The sequence below is a fragment of the Emydura macquarii genome, unplaced genomic scaffold, assembly GCF_026122565.2.
Source record: "Emydura macquarii macquarii isolate MOO-44397 ecotype Brisbane River unplaced genomic scaffold, CSIRO-AGI_Emac_v2 contig_480, whole genome shotgun sequence".
NCBI lineage: Eukaryota > Metazoa > Chordata > Testudines > Chelidae > Emydura > Emydura macquarii.
Window position 1 is genome coordinate 7,502,976 of NW_027130617.1, and position 18,622 is coordinate 7,521,597.

Consider the following 18,622-nt stretch of genomic DNA (forward strand, 5'->3'; position numbering starts at 1 on the left):
TTAAGTATCTGCAGAGAATAACCTGTGACAGACTGACTGTAGATTGTCAATAACTCAACTTTGTGTAACTGAGTGAGATAAGGGAGCTGAGTGTTGGTTAAGAAAACACCACCCACCCAACCAGATAGAACTACTTATCCCTAAGAATAACCAGTCATCATGTTAGGTCAGAAGATACATATTCTCAGAATGATCTGTGAAATGCCTAGACCCTTTAATCAAGACTGAGTAGGTGATTTAGGTCCCATAAACTTAGGCCTGATCTACACACAGAAAATGTACCAGAATAACATTTTCTGTCAGGGATGAAATATTTTTTAGCAAAATTTTAGCAATCAGTACAACCCATTGTGGGGACATAGTTATACCACAAACAAGCTCTACTGCTAGGGCTTCCCAAGTAAACAAAATTTCCATTTTGCAAGCACTTCAGAGACCTTTCAGAATTTTTCATGAGAGAGAGAGACCTCAGAATAGCCAATAGTCTGGTAGCTAAGGCACTCACTAGGGATGTGGGAGATTTAGGTTCAAGTTTCTGCTCAGATTCCAGCAGAGCAGGGACTTCAAAGTGGGTCTCCCATATCCTTGGTGAGTGCCCAGTCACAGGGCTATAGAGTCAGTCAACCTTTCTCTGGCATAGTGAATATTTTATTATTTATAGATAGTGGAACAGCTCCAATTAAGGACAGGGAGAAGCTACAGGAGAAAGACTGACTCTGTAGGGCTTAGTGCACTCACGTGGGATTTCCGAGACCCAGGTTCAAGGCCCTGCTCTTCCAGCTTCAGAACAGGAACTCATTTAACTTAGAGGAACGTTAGAATTTTAGGTAATGGCATTCAATGCATTGGAACCATTTTTAGGACACACTTTCTTTTCTCTTGTATACCCATACCCCCATCTCCTCTGCCATCTGCTACCAGGAAAGAAATCACTGAAGCCAGGATTAATTAATCCATGCGCTGGCAGAAATAAATGCCTTGACCATTGAGTACTAATAGTTTGCCTCAGATGAAGCTTCATTGTAATGTGTGGAAATAAGGAACAGAGAGAACACCAGCAAGTCAAAGAATAAACTATAATGTAATCGAGTTCATCTATCTAGAGTTTACAGGAACAGAGAGAGAGAGGAAATATTTGTCTACAAATATATTGAACCTTCCATGAAACCAGAAATATAAGAACAAGTTTCTACATATTTAAATATACCTTTTAAACAGGCTAACACTTTTTTCTTGTTTGTACTTCCTCCTGCTCACTGTATTTGTATTATTCTGTTTCTTTAAAGCAAACAATATATAGTTTTCCTGCCATCTGGCCCCCATCCTTTGCTTTTATTGTACTTTCTTCCCATTCTCAGTTCTCATTGCTGGAGCTTGAATACAGGCAACTGCAAGAAAAAAAAGTGTTAGAACATCATGAATCAAGTAGTTGTAGTTAAATGCACAGCAAATGTCCCATTTGACCTAGATATTGCTACATGTGGAAGATTTGCTACTCTGCTGGGATTCTTGCATTACGAAGGCCCAATGGGACGAATAAAAGGTGAATGTGAATGTGAAGATAATTTTCTTAATTTTATAATTTTGATTTTAATAAATACCCTTAATTTGAGTCCTTGAACACCATTCTGAGTACTGTACACAATGATTTGGTGAGGCAGAATTTATGATTCTACCTCTGGGAAAGGCATCATTTTGCAGGTTTCACAGAATGTATATTACAGCATTTTGTGGGTGAGACCAATTCAGAATTAGTAGCATCTGCAACTCTTTAGTTTAAGAAAATTGTGGAGCTTCTAAGAGCTAGCAACTATATTAATATGGGCCCAACCAGCCAATTTTGAGGATTAACTTTTCCTAAACCAATCCCTACTGTAGGAGTTATTACTTTTAGAACATGAATTTTGCTTTGGCATTCTAACCCTGCTTGACTTTTATGGAATCTTAGAGGTTGTTTACATTACATGTGGATATGCAAAAAGTAGCCTCTAGCAGCATAATCCTGCTTTGCTCACAGGCAATTTTTAAAAATTTGTCCATGAATTAAACTCAGAACCATAATCATTATAATGGCAAATTCATTGCTAACTGAGAACAGTTTTTTTGTTCACTGAATAGAAATCTCTTGATGCTTCTTATGAAATGCTCTGTATAATTACAGCTTGCAGAAATTGTTTTTCTACAATACTGTTCATTCCTCTAAAAAAGTGCTTTAAATTAGATGTGTTGTGGTGGTGGTGGTTTTTTTTTTATTTAAAAAAAAAAACACCTTTCTGAGCATTGTTTGAGTGAACTTAATAACAAGCGAAGAATGACATTATCCGCTCAAAAGAAAGCAAAGCAGAGATGAGGACACAAAAGTGATTTACAATAAAGAAAATTATCTTGCTATAATAAATAGTAAAAACAAACCAGAATTGATATGTGATTACTTTTGCTTTGTAATACAGATAGTTTTAGGCAAAATTTCTATTTCAGACAAGGAGAATATGAACTAAACACAGGGATAAGCATTAACTCCCTGGAAAGTCAGCCCTCACTAGCATTCTTCCAGTTGCCATTAGGGTGAAAGTCATCTACAGTGAAAAGGAAATTGCGAAAATTATCCCAGCTTTGGCTCGGGCTAGTATTGGGTTTTCCAGGGCTTTGTGCAAAATAAGACCTGTGGGCAGAGCTTAGCAATGAAGTCACAGCTAATAATATATTTGCCTCTAAGCTTGGCTAAGTTTGCAGATCCCTTGTACAGGCTCTTCCCTCTCACCCCAACCTGATGATGCGGGAGGAGAAGGGACATTTGAAGGGAAGGAAGGAATGCCATTGCCCTTGGCTCTCTCACACGTGCTTTCCACCCCCTGAGATACATGGTCTCTAGACACTTTCTCTGTCCCCGTTTCTGGTGGCTGTTTCTCTTGTCCCTGAATTCTATGGAGCCTACTATATTAATGGGAACCTCCTTTAAGTGGATCCTGAGGGAAGCTGCAGCCAGGGGAGGCCATGGTTGCCTGGGTCTATTGAAGCCATGCCACCTGGAGGCAGGAGAGAATGAGGGGTGCCAGGAATCGGAGTTGATGCAGTTGCATCGACTGTTGTGGTATGTGACACTGGCCTTTGGCTGATCTGCAGGGGCTTGGGTCTGGCCCCACAGCTTGTTTCTGGGGGAGGCAAACCCAATCCCTGTGATGGAATACTGGAGGAGGAACAGTCTGAGGGGTTTCCTCTCTCTGAACTACATCCAGTGGGTTTTAATGTTATGAAACATTAGTGGTTCAGTCGCATGGGATAACACAAGAATGAATTATTTTGATCTAGCAGAAGGAGTTTGTGTCATAGGTTCTCCATGTAGCACCAGCAAAACTGTGGCTATGTGGGGTTTATTTTTTCCTGAATTTGTACAATATCCAAACTGTTTGTTTATTCTTTGAAAGGCAGAAATGAAAGTACGGGCACATCTGCTAAGAAATTTGATTTCATGCAAACTTCTAGCTTCAGTTAATTTTATCCTGTCACCTTTCCCAATGTACCTCAGTGCTTTGGTCTTCTGTTAACATAGGGTATATCCACAAAGTTATTAAATATCTGTTCCTGGCCTGTGTCAACTGACTTTGCCTGTGGGGCTGAAAATTTCAGTATAGACATTTGGGCTTGGTCTGGAGCCTGGGCCTGGGACCCTGTGAGTGGGGAGTTTCCACATCTGCACAGCAAATTTACAATCCTGTAGCATGAGTATCACAAGCCCAAGTCAACTGATGTGGGCCAGCCATAAATGTTTAATTGCTCTGTAGACATACCCATAGCTTTGCAGAATACTCTTGCCAGTGAGTCAACAGGAACAATTCTGTAAATGCTGTCCCACTAGTGCCTCATTCATATCAGTGAGGTGTTAATTCAAAACCTAGTTGTGGCCATTTAAAGGCAGAAAGTATTATGTAGCATCATTCATCATTAGAACCTCAACTGAGGCAGTTTTTAAAAACGCAGGTCCCAAGACAGTGTCACTTTAGTCACTGACGTTCTACGTGTAAAAGTTCATTATACCTATTTGTATTTATGGCCTCCCTCCCATTTTATAAGATGTCGCTTGTTTGAATGGACCACCTGCTTATCTTGTCACATTACTTGAATTGAAAGATTAAGAGGCTTTCTGACATCAAATGTCACTGCAATGTTGGCTAAGGATTTTAGTTATGAACCTGTTCAGGTTTTTAAAATTTTTCTCATTTTTGTCCACATATAGCATCTAGCACTTAAGGATTTATCACACTGTACACTCATTAATGGGGAGAATATACCCTAAACAGACAACCTCTGTTCCTTAGTACTAGGCCGTGACCACTCAATAATTGGCAAAGATGGAGCAATTTGTTTTTTCAAATAGTATTGAGTAGAAAAGGAGTGAGTCTGAATTAATACAATTTTGAAACCTTATCAGTGCATAGGTCTCAGAGATAAAAGTTGGCCTGATGGAGACTGTATAAATCTAGTGTTGGTCAGAGAAAAGTGAAGGAAGAGAGATCTGAAAACCAAAATTATCAGTTGGGAGCTTCAAATACATATATTTGAGAGGAGAAGTGAGTATTAATAATGCAAGTGAATGAAAAGAGGCTGCATGTGAAGTGATCATTAGGAAAGAGGCCAAATAAAGTCTCTGTTCCAACACTACCTGGAGTCCCAGCATTCTATTTAAGAACTGGAAGAACGGATCCCCTGTAAGTCGAATAAAACACTTATCTGTTAGAACCTGATGGACAATATTGGGATTTTGAATGTTGACACCATTACCTCACAAAGGTATTCAGAATTTAATGTATCCATAGAGTGACTGTCTTACTGAGGAACGTCAAAGAAGATTATAAACCATGCAAGAGGATTTTGTGCAAAAATGTTATGCTCACATTCCTGATGTTAGCTGTCATGGGCCTATCAATTGTGCTTGAGATTGCTGAACATACTTGGCAGCACTGCGTCTTTGGTGTGCTGCTCATCTGCCAGTAATACAGGGAAATCTCCACAGTCCTTCTGGAAGATTGCAATCATGAGATTGCCTTCAGTGACTACAGAGAGCAAGGATATGATGGTATTAACATGAATGAACATCAGCAAAGGTGTATAGACAAAAAAGCATTTAATGTAGTTCTTGGTTGGTACAATTTACACCTTCTGATCTATGTTATTAAATCTTCTGTTTACATTAAATTATTTTTTTGGACTCCTCCAGCATGTGTGTGTGTTTACATCATCCAGTAGCTGATGGGAGTTTTTAGAGTCTCTCATTAAAATCAACCTCTCTGACACAGTGTGGGAGTATACATTGAAAGTGTAACTGCTTTGGGGTGATATTACAGTGATGTACCACATGCATTTCTGGCTTTGTTAGAAAGTACAAGGCACACTTTTTTTATAGTGGATAAAATAATCTCCTCTACTTTCTTAAATCTCTTAATCGTATCTGCTGGAGATAAAAGACATGCACAATCTCTATGTGCAAACTGATGTAGCAAACAGTTTGTCCAGAGTACATGCTAGAGGCCACAGCAGTGCAGAAAAGGACTTTTGAAGGGGTCCTTAATGATGTGAAAGAGCTTGCAGAAAAACTTGTCAGTCATTGCAGCTCTGACAGAAATCCATGTGAGATAAGCAACATGTCTGGAAAATTATGGATGTGAGGGAAAGTCTTGAATAGATGCAGAAGGAAAATTCAGGATTTAAATATTTTTGAATACTACATCAGATTGTGTATTGAAAATTGATGGGGAACTGTTGGGGATCTTCAATGAACACAAATACCATTTGGGTTCTTGTGTTGGTCTAAGAAACATACAAAAATATCAGAAATAAATTTAATAATCTGGTCTTTCTAATGCTTATTCTAACGTATGTACTGCCCTCAAAATATTGCTGACAGTCCTGTGACAGTTGCCTCATCAAAAAACAGTTTTTCAAAACTGGAGGAGATGAAGACATATTTTTGTTCAACTACCGTATGTCCCAAGAACACTTGTCAGAACTAGCCATGCTGTCAATAGAAAGAGAGATCAGCAAATCACTGGATTTCAGACAAATGATTGACTTCTTTGTAGCATGGATTTAAAAAAAAATTGTACTGTATTTTGGAATGGTGCCATTAGCCTTGTATGATATACAGATTGTTCTGATGTAAGGAGGCAAACATTGAGATAGCAACAGAAAAGTGTTAGGTATGGTTGAGATTTATTCTGTGATGTAAGAATTTGCTTTTTTATTAAGACACTTTAAAATATGTAGATGCTGTCTATATGATTCCAGAGGATGTGGGAATACAGGTGAGTGGGTGTGCAGGAGCACATGGCTGTGCTTAAATAACTCTTGGGGCAGGAAGGGACAATGATCAGGAGGATTCCATCATTTACAGTTGGACAAGGATATATTTGCCAAGTCAGTGGCTGTTTGTAGATGGTTCTGTGTGCATGCTGCATGGGAGTGCTGAAAAGGCCTGGCTTCCCAGAATAGAGGGTCTTGCATAGCCCCACATTTGGAATATGCCTAGCACCGGGCCTGACTTCAACAAGCCTCCAGTAGCCAGGCTGCGAGGAACATACAATATAGAGAAATATGCTTTTTTTTTTTTCTTAAATTGAAAATGAATTATCTGCAGAACGTTCCTCTTAGCATTGCTGTTGTGGGGATTCAGCAGATATGGCTAAAGCTGAGAGAATGCTGACAATCACCATTGTGAAAATGTGCAGAGGCTGATGGTAGTTCTGTTAGATTTTTGGTTGTCATGGTTCAGTCTAACCTTTTAACAGCCCTACAGACAAAAGTAAGTTGAACTTTGAAGGCATCACTAAGGCTTTTTTGCCCCTGATGGGAGCCATGCAGTGTGTGGGTTGCTTTTGTTTTCTGATACCAATAAATATAGTAGCCAGGTGATCACCATGGTTGGTCAGGTGGCACTGGGGTAGCTCATTTTCCCTTGTTGGGTTGATTTGAAACTATTTGGAACACATTTAATTGTAGAGGGACAAATTTACAGTACATTCCTTGTTGCTGGGTGCACATGCATAGAAAATGAAGGCCAAATTATGAACCCAGCCCCATCTGCCCTCTGTTTGTGTCTGCTCTCCTTGTGCATATGCAATTGATTGCCCTTGCATGAGTGGGTGCTTGTGTTTTGTACACCAAAACACCTGGGGATGTGGGCACAGAAACAAAGAGACACGGATACCATAACATGGTTAAATGGAGAGGCTACAAACTCCTACCAAGCTGACATTATCACCCCAAACTAACTGACATGGTTATTCTAGTGCTGCTCCATAGTGGCACTAATGTCTCTGAGGTTGAGTGAAGCCATGTTCCTTCTACACACAAAGGCCTTCCAATGGATCCTGACAGGAACCAAGAATCCTGACGACCCCCCCCCCCCCCCCCCCCACCCACCCACCCACCTCAACTAGGAGAGATACACCAGTCAGTGGCATTGTGACCTGGTGTATGAGGTCACAACAGCACTCAAATTTGACCTGGCTGCCCCTCTGTTAGAGGGGTGGCGAGAATAAATCTGCCATCCTGTGCAGCTATCTAAAAGTCATGGGGGGAAAGGGAGAACCAAGGTCGGTGGCAAGTGTCCCTCCTGCCCCATAGCAAATAACACACCTACCCACAAACAGCACTAAAAAGCTCCCAACATTGTGACAATTGTAATATAAACCCTCCAAAACCAGGCCTCCAGATGCTAGGTGGAAGGTGGAAAAAGATGCAGAGCTGTTTGTCAGTTTTGTCATATGGGAGCAATCTCTTCCATGCCCCAAAACTGGCAATCAGCCTAGCCTCAGGCATCATGTGAGATCCAGCATATGCTTGTTTAGGAGAAGGAAGGGTAGGGCTGAAACAAGAAGCCCAAAATGGCTACCTCATTGGCAAGAAGCCCAAAATGGCTACCTGACTGGCAGAAAACTTTATTGCCCACCAGATGGGAGCTGAAATTTCACCCTCCTCCCACTCAATTACTCCTGAATCCACCAAATCTCCATCCAGGCTAGCAGGGTGACTATTTCTTTGTGGAAATTAAGGAGTTGTACAACTAGAAATCTGATTTGCACACACATCTGCAGGTGGTGCCTGTGCACTTTTGCAGGCATAACTAGTTGTATGTTGAAAAATGGGTCATAACAGCAGAGGCTGGTTTAAGATTGGCAGAAATGTTACCGTATTATGCATTTGAGTTCTCATTTTTCTATCTAAGGAGAGAAGTTCTGTGGCAAGGATTTTAAAGATATTTTCTCATCATTTCTGCCTTGAGGAAAAGAAAAAAAAAATGAAGGATTCAGGTTTCTCTTATAATCTAAATATTAAAAGAGATGAGAATGGGAGCTACAAAAATTGGCTTTAGATTTTAAATTGGTTGAAGTTTAGATGTTTAGAGTGGAAGCTTCAGTGGGGACCCACCTCTAGTTTTTAAAAAATAAGAGGAAATGTCTTTCAATATATTATTTTATTTTAATATTTCATGTTGATAGTATTACTTTGAACAGAGAGTGGTCTATTAATTTTGTTGTTGTTACTATGACATTTTCATTTTAAGCATCCAGCAAACACAGAACTATTTTTAGAATAGCCAGTAAACAAAATTCACTTTCTCTGTAGCTTTTTTGTAAATGAAAACATTTAGTTGAGAGAGAAAATAATCCTTCCCCGGCCTACCCTCCTCCCCCAGCTGCGCTTAAGAGGCTAACCTCACATTTTTTGCTGCTGTTAGTTTTTGCATTACAGTAGCACTTAGTGGGCCCCAACTGAGATCAAGGACCCATTATTTTACGCACTGTATAAACATATAAGATACAATCTCTGCTCTAAAGAGCTTACTGTCTAAATACGTGAGACAATCAAATGGTTAGAGGGAGAAAAGAGGCACAGAGAGATGAAGTGACTTGCCTCAGATTACATAGTTGAACTATACTGGTATAATTTTGCTGGTAAATTTCTCTGTGTAGATGAGCCCTTAGTATTAGCAATAGCAATAGAACCAATTCTCCTGACTTGTGGTCAAGGTGCCCTAGTCATTGGACCACACTGCCTGTGCTGTATTATGACATCAACATTACATTCAAATTGAATCAATTATGGGGTCCTTGCCACCAATTTAGAAGGTGATGTGCTGACGAGGCTTCATATTGTTAATGAAAATGTTCTCCTCAAGTCTGCTAAAATCTGAAAGGCCTCATTTTCAATAGGTCTCTCTAAGTGTTCCTACAATATTTGCAAACAAAGTTAAGGAACCCTGCTGAAAATCTGGTCCCAAATGAACACACTTTGCAGCTGGTCATTGTCACAGTATCTTTATATTTTTTCATAAAAAGGATTTTATTACTAATCTGGTAGAACAGTGATAGCTTAACATCAGCAGAGACTCTAATGCCACTAAATTCAAATGGTTGTGGGAGGAAATTGAATTTCAAGAGAACATATGTCTTCTATCTGAAGTTGCAATTTGTAAACTGAGAATGTTACCCCAATAGTAAATACAATGAAGTTTCTAGAAGTAAATCTGCATCAAGTGCACAGTGTTTCTGGTGACAAATGAGGACCTTGAGGAGAAGTGTGGTGAGATCTTTCATGATTTGGATTTGAAAACTATTGTTTTGTTGAACAACCAGTCAAACTGTGTTAGTGCAGAACTAAATTATTTTCATGCATTTTATAAAGTCACAACTTATTTTGTTTGCTTTACTTTTGCAGCTGAGTTTGACAAATGATAAGCCATGGTAGGTTGCAATAAGGCAGATGGGAAATTTGTACTTACACAAGGAAGAATTCTTTTGGTTGAGAGTGTAAGTTATTGATCCTGTTAGAAGAGGACAATTTTATGAAAACTACAAGAGGATCTTTAAAATTTTTGCCTCAGGGTGAGAGCTAGGAGAAAATTAAAGCAGTTTCTGGAATACTCCACAAGTCCTCTCCTGGAAAACAAGCAGAGAGCTGTACTTGATTATTGGAAAAAGACAAACCCCTTAATGGCCAGAGTCAGCTGAAGCTAGTTTAGTGCCCACATTACCTTTAGCTATTGCCACTGCTAAAAATTCCTTTTTGAAGAAACAGATGAACAGCCTTTTAGAATGAGTGCTGATAAGGGAAATGCTCTAAAAATATACACACTAATGTACTAAAAAAAGTTGTTCCTGATTCTAATGATGAATTATTGATAATGACATGATGAATTGCATATTTTATTCATGTTATTTATTAAGGTAGAACTCTCCTTTTGTCATTTTTCTTTAGAGACTGTATGATTTAGCAAGAGCAGACATAGGCACTTTTTAAAAAATAACCATCTTCTGAATTTTGTAAGTCATTATATGTCCAATGGAATGTTGAGAAATGATTCCAGCAGTCTGATTGGCTAACAAACAGAGCATTAATTCTTTCTAGAAATGCCCTGTATAAACTGGCTGGGGTCAATGGCCCTCGGCAGTGCCTCAGGCCATCAACTCCTCCCCGCCAGTCATTAATCCCTAAGAAATGGCCTGCTTCTTGATCATTATTGTTTTAATGTTAGGTTGTAGATGTTGCCATGTGAGGTACAAATGACCTTGTGGCAATGTTAAGAAGTAAAAAAACAAAATGGTTAAATTTTATGGTTTTTAAAACTGTTAATAGCCAATGATCCATCAAAAACTAAAGTCTTAAAACAACCCATTGAACCGTTCTTAAAAATGATGAAATTCTGCCAGCCTTATTACCTGTGCAAAGCATTTATCCACCAAATATTTCTTCCCCATTTCCATTCTGTTTGTTACAGTCAATTAAGCAAATTTCAAAATTAGACTTTCTAAAATGTACAATAGCTTTAAAATAGTATATCAGAACTGACTGCTAATCTTTTAGAAGCCTCTGAGTGCATATGATTTACATAATTCATTTTTTCTCTTTAAGTACAATTTATATTATTATAATAATAAAAATCAAAGTTACACTCAGATGGCAAAAAGTATCTGTCTATATTCTGTACTTAATTTCAGTAGTGATAGTCTGTGTCCCTCATTAAGGAAAATATTGAGACTTAATCTAGATTTAAATTTTGCTGGCATAGCTATGTTGGTTAGGAATGTGAAAAAATTACATTCAGTTTGACATAGCTATGCTGGCATAAGCCCTAGTGTAGACAGTTATTCCAGAAAAAGAATTCTTTTACTAGTATAGTTTATTTCATTCAGGGAACTGGTATAAGATGTACTGGCGAGCTCTTTTGAGATGTGTCTACATTAGGTGCGTTTGCTTGAAAACCTTTTCTAGTGTAGACGAGGCCTTAAACCCATACTTTAATCCATCACTCTGCAAACCAGCACTTTAGAACCATTGACTTCATTTGGATTTAATCCCACATTTACATGCTTTCCTGAATAGAGATGCTTTCCTGGATTGGGATTTATGTGAAGATCTAAAATCCAAAACTCCCTGTCATATGTGGGAGTGGGAGATTCTGAGACAATTACTTTTTTGAATATTTTTCTACCTTTTCCACTGAGCAGAGTATGAATAAACAGGTACAATTCCCACTATGCTCTGAACAGCTCATACCCCGACTATATATTACTAATATACCCATAATTTGGCTTTATTAATAAATCAGATTTAACAATTGCTATCATAAACTCCTGCCTAGCCTTTTTTGCCAAGCTTGGCTGTACTTCAGGTGTTCCCAGATCTTAATTCCCCTGTTTTACACACACACCCCAAGTCTTTGTATATTCTGACTGGAGTTAACAAATTATACCTCCTCAGCAATATCAGTTTGTCCCAAAAGAGGAGCCCCTCATTTCTACACAGGGTCTTGAAATCTGTTCTCCTGGTTCAGTATGTACAATTACAGAGAAGGGGGAGTGCCTGCTTTAATTAAAAACAAAAAACCACTAAACACCTTTCTTTCCTAGAGGCTTAAATTCAAGAGAATATTTGAAAGGCTCCTTTTCACATCAGCCGCAAGTAGAAGTTTATTCATTCTTTGTTCAAATATAAAACTGTATAGTTGATAACATTAGCAAGTTCTCTTTTGCCCTGTCCTCTGCCACTATACATGTCATTCTCACAGACATTGTTCCCTACAAGGAAGTTGCAGAGATTTAGGTTTTACATCCAGCTATTTCACATTTTTACCTTCTAGGTCTCCTATTCTATTTCACATGAAATTATTTTCTGTATTCTTAGTGGTTGTAGTGGAAAACTAACACTTCACACTGATTTGTGTTAATTTATACGGTAAGTTAAGTGGGGTCACAGTTTTGAAATCTGGGTGCCTCAAGGTCAGTTCCTAAATCCGTATTTAGGCACCTAAATAGAAATGGACTCATTAGCAAGGGGTTGATTATCTAGAGATGATTTCAGTGGGAGCTGGTCTTCTCAACCCCTTTGAAAATCAAACCATTTTTTTCTAGGTGCATAAGGCTACTGGAGCTTTACTCTGAGCCAAATCCTGTCACCTCCCTGGGCTCCAGCACCATATTAAAAGCTGAGTATACCTGAAGTACTCCATTTTAAGCAAGCCCTGGACTCCTAGAAAGTGCAAGAGACAGTTGAACAATATATGGGAGACCCTGTTCTATCAGAATGGCCCAGATCCCAATCTGTGTCCAAGTAGCAGTTGGTCAGCTCAGAAAGAGACTGCAAAGTTGGCTTTTCCACACACCCCCAGTGAGTGGGTGATTTTCACTGATCTGGTCCCTTCGGAGATTTTAGAGCAGCCTAATGACTGTTATAAATTTTGCCAGTTGCCAACAAGTTCACAGGTCTGTTATTGTTGTCGGGGAATCGCTGGGCCATAAGGACATCCCAGCCATGGCCTCTGTGTTAGCCACACGTAACGGAGTGGGTGGGAGAAGCATAGTGTAGAGCACTGGATAATCCCCATATGCTGTGAGGGAATCCTTCAGTGGCTGGTTACACCAGTTTCTGGATGGCTTTGCTCTTAGGGGGAAGGTCTCAAAACTGCTCTAAAGTAGGCTAGGATCTGACCTGGTGTATATTCTCAGTTTACTTACCCTTTTGGCTGAATGTCTGCCAGTAACTGGGACGGTGCTAAAACCTCTTCTCTACTGGTTGGTGATTAGTCTCGCATCTTTTTCATTCTAACTAGAACATAGTCCCATAAACTATTTAATTAAAGTTTTCATTTAGGAAAATGTCTGATAACACATCAGTAATTCTGAACAAGTTGGATTTACAGTTAGATGGATAACATATTTAGTGAAAATTGTAGGATCTTTATCAGTTTGTGAACGTTCACTGGTTTGCTTCCATAAAACATTAACAAGAAGTGGGCTTACAGTCAGGGAGAAGAGATTTGTCTGAAGGGAACTGCCGGCTCCCTGCTCTTAATTTTGTGTCTTATTTGCTTTTGGAGTGCAGCCAAGAGTGTTTGGGTCATCATACATAACAGCTAGCTACTTAAGGAAATTAGAATGTCTGTATGCAAAAATAAAGTTACCCACTCACAAGATTTTCATATCGTATATCTCAGAAGGGAATGTTGAAGTCCTACCATCTTGGGATTTGAACACAGTGCTACATGACTCATTGGGTTTTTGTCCCACTTAAGAGAGTGTGTGGAGGAGGAAATACAGAGAAAAAACGTTCAATGAAGAAATAAAAAACCAGTATGTATCTTATGCAGTTCACCCATTTGAGCCAGCCTATTTTTTTGAGGATGTAGTTCTTCTCTCCCTAGTAAAAAGCATAGGCTTCTCTTTAGTTAGGAAACTATTTTCAATTTAATTGCTCTTGAAGAAAATCCTGAGTTATAGGAAGAAAAATTTTGCAGAACTTGAGTTTGTTTGTTTTTTTTAATGGTATGAATCCAAAAAAGCTTTCAAGGTTCACAAAAACTTAGACACCACCACATTCACTCATCAGTAGTTTTATATCCTGTTTCATGCTTAATTTTCTTCAGTGTTGTCTCTTCATTTCTGGAACCTAATAAAATCCGTCTGATATTGCTGTATGGCCATTTGACCAAGACTTAGAGGAAACCGTGAAGTGTTAAGTACTAAAATTACTTTAAAAGAACATTACAAAAATGATTTCTTGAGAACAAAAACTGATGCTGATACATGCAGGCAGTCGATACTAGACACTAAAAATGTCATAACTACCAGTTTACTCAGGGACCTAAAGCAGGCCTGCTTGCTACAGATTTGAGAAAGTCTGGAATTCTGCATCATCTTCCTACAGTGCTGTCCTTCAGGCAATAGCAGATCAGGTAGCTTGAAACAGTTGGGCATCGTTAGTAGTTGCAATACCTGAGAAAATTTGAATTTCGACTTCTTTTTTAAGGCTGGGTATTAATTCTGCTATCCACAAAAAGTATGTCATGATTGAAATTGTGATTCCCAGTCATTTTCATTACTTAACACTAGTGGGGAAACATGGTATGAATCATTTTGTTTGTGAGGTAGGGCAGTGGGAAGTTGCGGTATAGATTATGGAACGGAATTGATGGCGAAAGTGAGCACTCTTCCTTTTTCTGTAGGGAGTGTCATTCAGTGAAGTCAAAGTGGTAGAGTTTGTAATTTCAGAATCCTTTTGTGAAAGGATAAGAACCCATTGATTTAAAAGAATGATGATCACATCAAAAGTAAGTGTGTCCATTTTAGCTGTTATTATTTCTGTACATACAGTAAGCATTCAGTTAGCTATGGCCAGACCTGGTCAATGTATGTTCTGTCTTGACTTATATTGCTTACTTTCACTTGTGTTTTTAGGTCTCAGTTCAGAAAAGCACTTACTTAGCTTTAAGTACATGAGTACTCCCATCACAGTGCATGCTTTCCTATATTGTGACCTAAAAGCAAAGATGTATAAGAATAACTGTTGAAGGTAGGGAAATCTATGGCATTGGGATGTGAAGTAATTGTTGTAGTCTTTAAGTTTAATAAAGCCATCCCAGAGCCTTAAAATGCTATGTGACCTGTAGTGGATTTCCTATTTTTCAGGATGGATGCATTGAATAGCACATTTCCTCTAATGGGACGAGGTGGATGAGGTAATATCTTTTATTGGACGAACTTCTGTGGTGAAAGAGACAAGCTTTCAAGTTACACAGAGCTCCAAAACAAACATGCCAATCAAATGGTCTTTTAAGGCATAGTTTCTCAACCTGTGGTATGCGTACCCCTGGGGGTACCCGAGACACAGGTGGGGGATTTGCAGTGAAAAACCCAGTGAAGGGAGGTGGGCAGCAGCCACCGGCTTCTGCAGGAGGTGGGCGGCAGCCACCAGCTTCCCACCTGGTCCCACCTCCTAGCTGAGAAGTAGACAGCAGCCACTGGCTTCATGGGACGCCAGACGGCAGCTGCCAGCTTGGGCAGCAGTTGCTGGCTTTTTGGGAAGCCAGGCGGCAGCCACCCATGTCCCGCCCGATCCCAGCTCCCAGTTGGGAGCCCGGCAGCAGCCTCCTGTGCCTTGCGAGCTGAGCTCACAGATGGGTGGCTGCCACCCGCGTCCTGGCTCTGAGCTGAGAGACAGCCTCCCACGCCCTTGCTTGAAGATGGGCAGCAGCTGCCTGCTGCCTGCCACATCCCCAGGTCTCAGCCTGCATGGAAGCCTTCTCCGCCCCAGCTCAGAGCAGGTGGCAATCGCCCACCTTCTGGGCTGGCAGCCAGGCAGCAGCTGCCTGCAACTTGCCCAGGTGGCAGCTCCCCTCCCTGGTTCAAAGCCCGGTGCCCAGAAAGCCAGGCGGAGAGCCCAGCGGCTTGCCCAGTCCTGGGGCCAGGCTCTACCCGAAGGCTTACTTGTCAATTTCACTGCTCTAGATGAGCAGTGAAACTGACAACTATGACAGCCCCAGATTTCACCAGTATAAAAATGTTCAGAGAGGCCCACACAGTGTGATTTGCCCCAGACCTTAACCCCCTTAGGGACGGCCATGGGGAGCGCTGCTATCCACTCTGGTGGGCCGCTACTGCCTAATCATACCTCACAAGTTCCCGTCTGTGTGAGGAGAACACCACGTGACCCCGCCATCAGGCCATAGTGATTGGCTGGTGTTGACCTTTGCTCCTATATGGAGGAAGGGGAGGAGGAAGGAGAGGAGAAACAGCAGGGCGTTTTGTGATCTGTCACAGCCACACAGCACTGCAGAACTCAGAACCCTCCTGCTTTACGAGAAATAGTCGTCCAGCGGTAAAGGGGGAAAAGATTGTATTTCTCAGAGTGGAAAATTGAGTGTTGGGGTACTTACTACAATTTTCAGAAGTTGGAGTACTTTCTACTTAAAAGGTTGAGAAACACTGTTTTAAGGATCTCGGGACTGTTTGCAGAAGCCTGTCTTGTGTTCTGGGTTAAAGACTAAAAGTCCTCCTCAACCTCTGCAATTTGGTCCACAGATCAGTAGGAACCAGCTCTTCTGCCTTATCTTCAGACAGACAAGGTGGATGAGGTAATATATTTATTGGACCAACTTCTGTTGGTGAGAAAGACAAGCTTTCAAGCCACACAGAACTCTTCTTCAGGTCTAGGAAAGGTACTCCCAGTGTCACAGAAAAATGCAAGGTGGAACATAAGGTGCATGGCGTTTAGCATAAGCAGTTAGCACACCTTAGAAGTGACCATTCGAGGTATAGTGGCTAATTAACACCTCTACAATCAGAGAACAAAAAGAAGGCATTAGTGAGTTACAGATTGTTGTAACAAGCTATAAATCTAGTGTCTCTTTTCAGTCCATGATTTTTAGCATCTCGCCGAGTAATGAATTGAAGCTCCCAGTCCCAGGTTCGTCTTTTGAAACTGCTATGTAGGTTTCCTTTGAGGATGAGGACTGATAGGTCAGATATAGAGTGATGGCTTTGTGAAAAATGTTCACCCACAGGTGATAGGGTGTGTTTGTCTTTTATCGTTTTCCTGTGTGAGTTCATTTGAGTGTGCCGTGACTGTCTGGTTTCACCCACATCGTTGTTATTAGGGCATTTAGGGCATGGGATGAGGTACACCACATGTTGTGATAGGCATGTGCAGGATCCATGGATCTTGAAAGATGTGTTGTGGGAGGTGTTGAACATTGTAGCAGTGGAGATATGTCTTCAGGTTTTGCATCTGTTGTTCTAGCAGGTTCTGGTGCTGCTTTGAGTTGCTGTAGTTTGGTCTGTGGGGAGCTTGCTTCTGATGGAGTGGTAGGGGGGCTGTTTAAAGGTCAGAAGTGGGGGGTTCAGGAAATATTTCTTTCAGATGGGGTCCCCATCAAGTATGTGTTGTAGTTGCTTGATGATACCCCACATGAGTTCCACTGTAGGGAGGTAGGTGACAAGTAGGGGTGTGTGGTTGGAGAAGATTTTATTTCTATATTGAAGCAGGTTCTCTTGGGGTATTTGGGTAGCCCATTCCATGCTGTGATCTACTTCTCTGATGGAGTATCCATCTTTGGCGAAGGCGGTTTTCAGTGTCTTACGGTGTATTATCTTCAGGCACACAACACAGTCTTTCCTCCTGTCCTGGACTTTACTCCATACCCAATGCCTGCTTAACTTCCCTCTCAGTGCCCTTCACTGCATCACAGCGAGGAGAGTGATGCAAGGAGCTGGGCGTGGAGACAGAGAGAGTGACTGGGTAGAGGAGAAGCAATCCTATGTCACCGACTCACTCATCCCTCCCAATCCCTGCTGTAGCACTCTACTGATGTGTAATGGGACAAGGTGAAGAATAAAAGATGGGGCATAGACATATTTCTCCTTTCTCCCTCTCCTCTGGGATACCCCTTTCCCCTCTGCCTATCATGGGACTTCAGGTGTGATGAAGAGAGACAGAGGATAAAAGGAAGAAGGGTAGGATAGATTTCCTGGGGATGGAAAGGAGAGGAAAGGGAGTACACCACGGAACTGCATATGTAGAGCTGACTCAATAACAGAGGAGGGGCGAAAACCCCCAAAGGATTATTCAGTGGGGGAAAAATGCCATCATTTGCAATGAATTTGATTGACAAAAAAGAGACTTGATCAGCTGTGCTCAGAGGCAGTGGGCAAAGCAGATGAGACTTGTGAGTGTGGAGGGGACAGGAGAACAGAGGAGACAGCAAGAGGAACACAGCAAGGTGAAGATAGAGAGAGAGAGATGGGAACCGGGGAAGGGGATGGGGGAAGAGAGAGAAATGGAAGAGAAAAATGAGGGGAAAAAAGAACATATGAAGAGGGAGAGAGAGCAATCGTGAGATCTGTCTCAGGGCCTGTGGCAAGGGGTGGCGGGGCAGAAAGAGTTAGAGATACAGTAGTATAAAGAATGATATTAAGTGCACTCCATGTAAAAGAGTTTGGCCATTGTGTTGCTCCTTCCATAGTCATGGCTACCAGGCAACATGGGGCCAGATCCTCTGTGGTGTAAATCAGTGTTCCACCATTAACTACCCACTATATATAAATGGAAAAATAAGTGGCTACATTCACTCTCTCTCCAAGTGCCAGTGCCTCTGATGTTTAGGATCTATCACTGAATACACCTCTCCCATTTCAAAATGACTTGCGTAAAGTTTTTGTGCAACCTTGTCAAGTCATTTTGTATCTCTGTGCCTCAGTTCCCCATCTGTAAAATAAATGTTACGTTGAAATGGAGAGGAGTTAAGACTGAGGCACTCAGACACTACAGTAATGGAAGCTGTGTTAGTACGATC

The 18,622-nt window shown here is 40.8% G+C and overlaps 1 protein-coding gene across 8 annotated transcripts in view; it reads left to right on the top strand.

Moving 5' to 3' along the window:
* Nucleotides 1-18,622, top strand: part of DPYD (dihydropyrimidine dehydrogenase) — a 490,220-nt gene that overhangs the window by 313,534 nt on the left and 158,064 nt on the right. The window lies entirely within an intron of this gene.